We start from the raw sequence: 7,907 nt of genomic DNA, 5'->3' as shown, positions 1-7,907 counted from the left end.
AATGGTAGAGCCAGTCAGCTCCTCAAGGGTCAGTGGCTGATCCGGACTGTCTTGCTTACTACAACAATAAAGGACAGGAGGCTCTGCGAGGCCTGCCCTCTGTGGTCTGACAGACCGGCATAAAAGGATCTGCAAATCCTCAGTGCCTGTCTGTGAGGATGTTACTGAGCCACCCATCTCCCTAAGGTTGTGTGTCTCAGAGCTGCCCCTCAACTTTTCACAGGTGTGAAAATGTGGTGGACTTGAGATTTGAAGATGATCTTCAAGGATTCAGAGGCAAAGAGCACCGCTCTGGCTTTTCACCCTTCGACGTTCCTCTCTCACATTCACCTCCCTCGACTGCAGGAGAAGTTGTTGTGAGTCAGCCTGGAGTTGGCACCGTTCCCTCTGACTGTCTTGCTTTTGGAATGCCTTTGAGGATGAAGACAATGTTCTCCTTGATTGCTCGGTGAATAGCAGAATTGAAGAGGGGCTTGGCAGCTCTCCAACATGTGTAACCCCTCTTTAGCACCTCGGTGTTCTGTAGGGTCAGCAACCAGACATCCAGCTTCCACATTCACTCACTCCTTGCCTTCTGCTTCTCCTGGAGGCAGTGATTAGTGAAGAAAACCGCGCGATGTCAGTAGATCTGACTGAGACTGCCTTCGGTGTGCGAGGAATTGTGCTGAGCTCCCCGTTCTGATCCACGTGTGCTGAAGCTGTGTTTCACCTGCAGGGGATGCTGAAGGCATCACACAGTTTTGCATCTTTAACCGTTTCTACTAGGAGTCGGGAGCTGCTGGCCTGTCTCCTGTCGGCACCGCTGGATTGTCCAGGTGCATCAATGTCATTGGCCAGAACAACTGGTAAAGACATCAGAGGACACCAGCCACTCACTCGTATGTTGATTAACTGGAGTGAAGTGTAACCGTACTTCACGCAAGTCACAAGAAGGCAGCCCGCAGACCTCCCCCACCCCTCGTACACACATACCTCTAACTTCATCGATTGAGAAATTACCTCTCCACAGCAGACTACCCAATCTGGAATCCTGTCCCATCATTCTTCCCCAGACCATCTAAACAATACCTGGGACGATCATCAGTAGTTGTAGAGGTGTGACAGCCCACACTCTTGTAAAAAAAAAATTACATTCTTTTGACCTTGGCAAGAATTGCAAGGCGTTAGTGCATCACACAGTACATTTCAGACTATTCATTAAGAGATGCCAGTTTTATCTCCACTGATCATTTGAGTTCTCTGTAGGAGGTTGAAGGTAGAGCAGTAGATGTTGTGTATATGGAATTTGGCAAGACATTTGATACGATTCTACGTGGTACGCCCATCTAGAAGGTCATGAGATCCATGGAAACTTGGCTGCATGGATACAGAATTGGCTTGCCCATAGAGGGCAGAGGGTGGTAATAGATGGAGCATTTTCTGGCAGGAAATCAGTGAGCAGTGGTATTCCACAGGGACCCCTGCCCTGATTTGTATAAATGACTTGGATGAAGTAGAAGGATGGGTTTGCAAGTTTGCAGAGAAGTTTACTCTGGCAAGTCCACATCAGACATGTGGAGGGTGTTTAAATATTAATTGCACAGAGGAAAGGCATGTTCCTGTTAGAAGGAAGGATGGAATGGAAAGATAAGAGAACCTTGGATGTCCAGAAGGTGATGGATTTAGTCAAGAAGAGAAAGGAAAAGTACTATATGTAAAGCTTCAGAAGTTAAGTTAGGATCAAATGAAGCAAAAGAGTAGTAAATATAAGCCAGAAAAGAACTAAATAAGGGAATTAGAAGAGTCAGGAGGGACCATGAAAAGTCCTTGGCAAGTAGGGTTAAGGTGCATGTGAAGGCATTCTATACATACATCAAGAGCAAGAGGATAACTAGGGCGAGAGTGGGTCCACTCAATGATAAAGAGGAGAACATTTGCTTGGATGCTGTGAATGTGAGTGAGGTACATAATGAGTACTTTGCTTCAGTATCCACCAAAGAAAAGGATATGGAGAACTAGGAGATCAGCACTGAGTGTATAAATATGTTAGGGCATTTAGAGGTCAAGGAGGAGGAAGTGTTGGGCTTCTTAAGGAGTATTAAGAAAATTTTTCCTACCAAATGCAATAAGCATAGGCAACAGTTCATCTCTGTGTGACAGGAGAACACACATCATTGTACAATAGACTCTCTTTTATTATTTCATGTATTATTATTGCACAGTATTGCACATTATTGCACATTGGTAAACTATTAGTGTGTGTATTATTCTGTACTTTATTATTAGTTAATATTATTATTATAGTCATTATTATTATTTATTATTGCTAAGTGTGTTTTTAAATGTTGCTGCTGTAATTAAATAATTTTCCACTTGGGAACACAATAAAATACTTATTATTATTATTATTATTAAAGGTAAGTTGCTAGGTCCTGATGGGAATTACCCCAGGTTTTTGAAGGAGGCAAAAGACGAGATTGCTGGAGCCTTGACCAGTATCTTCATGTCCTCTCTTGCCACAGGTGAGGTCCTGGAAGACTGGCAAGGGGTTAATGTTATACCTCTATTTGAGAAGGAAACAAGGGAAAATTCTGGGAACTATAGACCAATGAGTCTCACGTCAGTTGTAGGGAAATTGCTGGAGAAAATTTGTAGGGATAGGATATATGAGCATTTGGAAACCCATGGCCTAATTAGGGAGAGTTAGCATGGCAGGTTGTGCCTTACCAACTTAATTGAGTTTATTGACAAGGTGACGAAAGAGATTGATGAAGGTAGGGCTGTGGATGTTGCCTACATGGATCTTAGTAAAGCATTTGATAAAGTCACTCATTGCCAGGCTAATCCAGAAGATTAAAATGTATGGGGTTCATGGTGAATTGGCGGTTTGGAGTCAGAACTGCTTGTGCCTAGATCACAGATGAAGGAACTTATTCGAGCTGGAGGTCTGTAATTAGTGGAGTTCCACGGGGATCTGTGCCAGGACCTCTGTTGTTTGTGATATACATAAATAACCTGGGTAAAAATGTAGATAGGTGGGTTAGTAAGTTTGCAGATGATACTGAGAATGGTGGAATTGTGGACACTGTAGAAGACAGCACGATATAGATCAGTTGTAGGTACTGGCAGAGAAGTGGCAGATGGAGTTTAACCCAGATAACTGTGAGGTGTGGCGCCTCGGGAGGGCACTGTTGGGGGCAAGGTCCTTCAGAGTGTTGGGAAGTCCATGTCAGGGCTGCGTAGAAAGAGTTACCTTTAAATCAGAATGGTGATCAAGATTCTAAAGGCAGAGTTTCGTGGCAGTTTCCCTGAGTTGAAGAGCGACCAATCAGCAAGAGGGATTCATTAGAAAAGGTCAATAAAAGTAATTCCGGTGCAAGCAGAGCAGCTGTTCTTTCGGAGTGTGTCAGTGTTTGGAGTGGCTTTCACTCATCAGGTTTGGGTGATGTAAATTGTCTTATAAGTTACTCTCTCTCTATTCTTTTTTGTTCATTTCTCATCTGTTAGGGCATAGTAGTTTACTGAGGATGGTTCCGGGGGCAGTGTTTTGTATTCTGTGTGGGATGTGGGAAGTCTAGCCTTCTTAATAGAGGGTGAAAAGAGGAGCCGAGTGTGTAAGCCTCCTCCTGCCAGTACAGAGCCTCTCCAACACCAAGACTCCTGCAGTGCCTCCTCGGGGCCACACACGGAAACTGGGTATCTTACGGTCCCAGGCTAAACCACAGGGGATCTCCGAGCAGCGGCGGGTCCCAGAGACGTGGCGTGCAGGCCCACCACTGTGTGGACACGCCCTGGTGCCTGTCAACCACTGTCCCAGCTATGGGCAAGTAGCCCCACTGCCTTGTGGTAAGTCACCCTGACAGAAAAGCAATGTGCTGGTGGCACACAATAGGCGGGCCTTAACAGACAAAGGACCAGGCAGCCTCCTGCAGCCAAGATGTGGGACCAGTTGTCCTGGGGTCACCCTTGCCACCGGGATTTACCTCATCATGGTGAAGATAGTGCTACTGGGGATGGCGCATCCCCGCGGCACTTTAAAATCTTCCTTGCACAGATCTCCACCTCTGACCACGGTGAACAATACCTGGACCTTACATATGGTTGTAGTCTGATGGTGATGGGGCATCTGGTAATGGGAACAGGTACGAATGGACTGGGAGCTCCTAGTCAGAACCCTGCACAGCAGCGGCACAGGGTATTTGGTCGCTAGCAGCTGGGACTGAGTGGCAGCTGTTTTCGGCAGACCCCTGTGCAACTGAGCAGCCCTATTTAGGGACCACACTGCTCACCCCAATTGGGAAAGGGCCTAGAAAAGGTGGCCTAAAAATTGCCCATTCAATCACTCACCTGGATAGGTTACCATGCCTATTGGGTTATTCCACTACTGCGGTCGAAATAAGAAACAATACAACCTAAAACTGGCAATGCGGAATGTAAAGACTCTCCTGGATTCATATGGCATCTCTGACAGACTTCACCGGAGAACAGCCTTAATCGCTGCTGAGCTGAGGCGCTACAACATCGATATTGCTGCCCTGAGTGAGACCAGGCTCCTGGATGAAGGCTCTTTAACAGAGGAAGGCATGGGTTACACCTTCTTCTGGAAAGGTTTCCCCTCAGCTGGACAACATCTTCATGAAGTAGGCTTGGCCATCAGGAACACCTTTCTACCAAGTTTCACGGAAATACCTGTTGGCATTAGTGAAAGACTAATGACCCTCTGTATCCCCCTGGCAAAGAAACATCATGCCACGCTTCTCAGTGCCTATGCACCAACTTTGCCATCTGAGAATGGGGCCAAGGAAGGCTTCTATCAGACATTGGATGAAGCTCTTTGCCGGATCCCTAAGAATGGTAAGATCCTTTTACTTGGGGACCTCAACGCTAGGGTGGGACAGAACAACAGGATATGGAGCGGAGTGCTAGGTAGGCATGGTATTGGCAAGGTGAATGCAAATGGCATGAGGCTACTTATTCTTTGCTCTAAGCATAACCTTACCATAACCAACACCATCTTCTAGTAGAAGGCAAAATATAAGACCTCGTGGTTGCAACCTCGCTCTAAACATCAGCGCATGATCGACTTCATCATTGTGAGATGTAGTGACATCAAGGATGTTCTCATCTTCCCTTGAGAGGTGCAGAGTGCTGGACTGACCACCGTATGATTGTGGCCAAGCTCCATATGAAAGTGCGTCCTCCCCTTGCGGCTGCAAAAACCCAATAAAAAGCAGCTAAATTGCAACCGCCTGAGAAACATAGAAGCAAGAAGTGAGTTTCGACGCATCCTTGCTGGGAAACTAAGGGAGCTGGAACCTTGTCTGAGCTCAGAAAATACCATGGAACAACAGTGAACCTATATCAGCTCTGCGCTCAATGAGGCAGCAGCCCAATCCATCGGCCATAAGAGCAGACACCAACAAGACTGCTTTGACGATAACTCAGACACTATCCATAACTTGCTTAAGGACATGCACAAATCATACCGGGCAGCTTTAGACAACCCTCCATCCACCAGCATCAGGCAGCACTGGCAGGCAGCTCGGAGGAAAGTGCAAAAGGCAATACGGGCCATACAAAATGAGTGGTGGACTGAAAAGGCACATGAAATCCAGTCCTTTGCCGATAATAATGACATGCATAATTTTTACAATGCTGTCAAAACCATCTACGGCCCAATAAATTGATGCGTTACTCCCCAACACTTCTGAAGAATCAGAATACCATTCTGCTGAGGTGGGCTGAGCATTTTAACACCCTGCTTAATCAGGACTCTGACGCAGACCCCACCATCCCGGACGAACTGCCCGAACTTCCTCCTGTCCACGACCTCAGTTTACCACCAACCTTCCAGGAGGTTCTATCAGCTGTCCATTCGCTGAAGAACAACAAGTCCCCTGGTACTGACAATATCCCTGCTGAGTCACTGAAGAACAGAGGGTACATGTGTATGCGCACTCTCCACTAAAAGGGCATATCACTCCTTTCTGTTGCTGGAAAGGTCCTGGTTAAGGTGATGCTTCAGGGACTCATCAGCAACATCACCGAGTCAATGCTGCCTGAATTGCAGTGTGGATTTAGGAAGAACAGGAGCACAATCGACATGATCTTCACAGCCCAGCAGCTTCAGGAAAAGTGCCGGGAGCAACATCAGGACCTGTTTATGACCTTTGTCGACCTCTCTAAAGCATTCGACACTGTGCAAAGAGAACTCTTATGGGATGTCCTCCTTAGGTTTGGCAGTCCCAATAAATTTGTTACCATCCTCTGCCAGTTCCACGATGGGATGACTGTTTGGGTGACCACAGGAGGACAAGAGTCCGAGCCCTTCCTTGTACGCACAGGGGTGTGTGCTAGCACCAGTGCGTTTTAACATCTTCCTCTTGTGTTACCAAGCTTCTCCACAATGAGATTGAAGACAGCAGCGGTGTGGCAGTGGATGTCAGATTAGATGGCAACCTCTTTGACATCAGGAGTCTCCACTCAACCACCAAACTCCGTAGAGAGCGGGTCCTGGAGCTGCAGTATGCAGACAACTGTGCTCTTGTGGCCCATACTCCTGAGGATCTTCAGACTGTCCCTGCTGTGGTGGTGAGAGCGTACAGCAGGATGGGGCTGACTGTCAATACCACCAAGACAGAAGTGGTTTGCCAATGGAGTACCAGTGTCCCACCCACTCTACCTGCCTTCACTGTTGGTGATGAAAAGCTGTCAGGAGTGCCATCTTTCAAATATCTGGGGTGCATTCTCTCTGAGGATAGCAGCATTGACAACGACATCCAGAGCCGCATTAAACAGGCATCAGCTGCCTTTGGGAGACTTCGGCGTAGAGTCTTTCAGAACAGAAGCCTTCGTCCCTCCACAAAGGTCACCGTATACCAAGTGGTCTGTGTCACCACCCTCCTTTATAGCTGTGAAGCTTGGGTAACCTACAGCCATCACAACAAGTCCTTGGAGCACTTCCACATAAGCTGCCTCCAGCGCATTTGGGGAATTACCTGGCGTGAGCGAGTGCCTCACATTGAAATACTTGTAAAGACCAACTGCAGGAGTATTGAGGCCATGGTCACCCAGCGTCAGCTGCAGTGGCTGGGGCACGTGATAAGGATGCCCCCATGTCAGCTACCCCACAGAGTGTTATACGGCCAGCTACAGCATGGTCGACGCTCAGCTGGAGGGCCGAAGAAGTGCTATAAGGATCAGATGAAGAATGCTTTAAGGAAGTGCAAGATCAGACCCGAGGACCTGGAGGATGTTGCTGCTGACCGTACCACTTGGCGACAACTGTGTAGGGATGGGGTTCATATTCTAGAGATGGAAAGCACAACCTGAAAACGGCAGAAGAGAGCCAGGAGAAATGCAGCAATGATTGCCACCACTACCACATATACATGTCCCACCTACAATAGAGCTTGTGGGTCCAGGATAGGACTGTATAGTCATCAAAGATCTCACCGTTAAAGGAGTGGACGTCATCATCGGATTTTGATGGACAACTGAAGAAGAAGAAGAAGGGAAGTCTGGGAGATCTCCAGGCTCCCAGATAAACACGTGCACCAGGTGCAGCTCCTGGGAGAACGTACTAAGGAACTGGAGCTGCAGCTCAATGACCTTAGGCTCTTACGGGAGAATGAGGAGGAGATAGACTGAAACTACAGGGAGCTAGTCACCCCTAGGTTGCAAGAGACAGGTAACTGGGTGACTGTCAGGAGAAGGAGGGGAAATGCACAGCCAGTTCAGAGTACACCTGTGGCTGTTCCCTCAATAATAGGTATACAAGCTCAGATACTATTGAGGGAGTCGGCCTACCGGGGGGAGCCACAGTGACCGGGATCTGGCACTGAGTCTGGTGCTGTGGCTCTGAAGAACAGAGAGGTGAAGAGGGCTGCAGTGTTGATAGGAGATTCCTTAGACAGAGGAACAGAGTT

The sequence above is a fragment of the Mobula birostris genome, chromosome 6, assembly GCF_030028105.1.
Source record: "Mobula birostris isolate sMobBir1 chromosome 6, sMobBir1.hap1, whole genome shotgun sequence".
Classification (NCBI taxonomy): Eukaryota; Metazoa; Chordata; class Chondrichthyes; order Myliobatiformes; family Myliobatidae; genus Mobula; species Mobula birostris.
Note: the sequence above shows the minus strand (reverse complement) of the source record.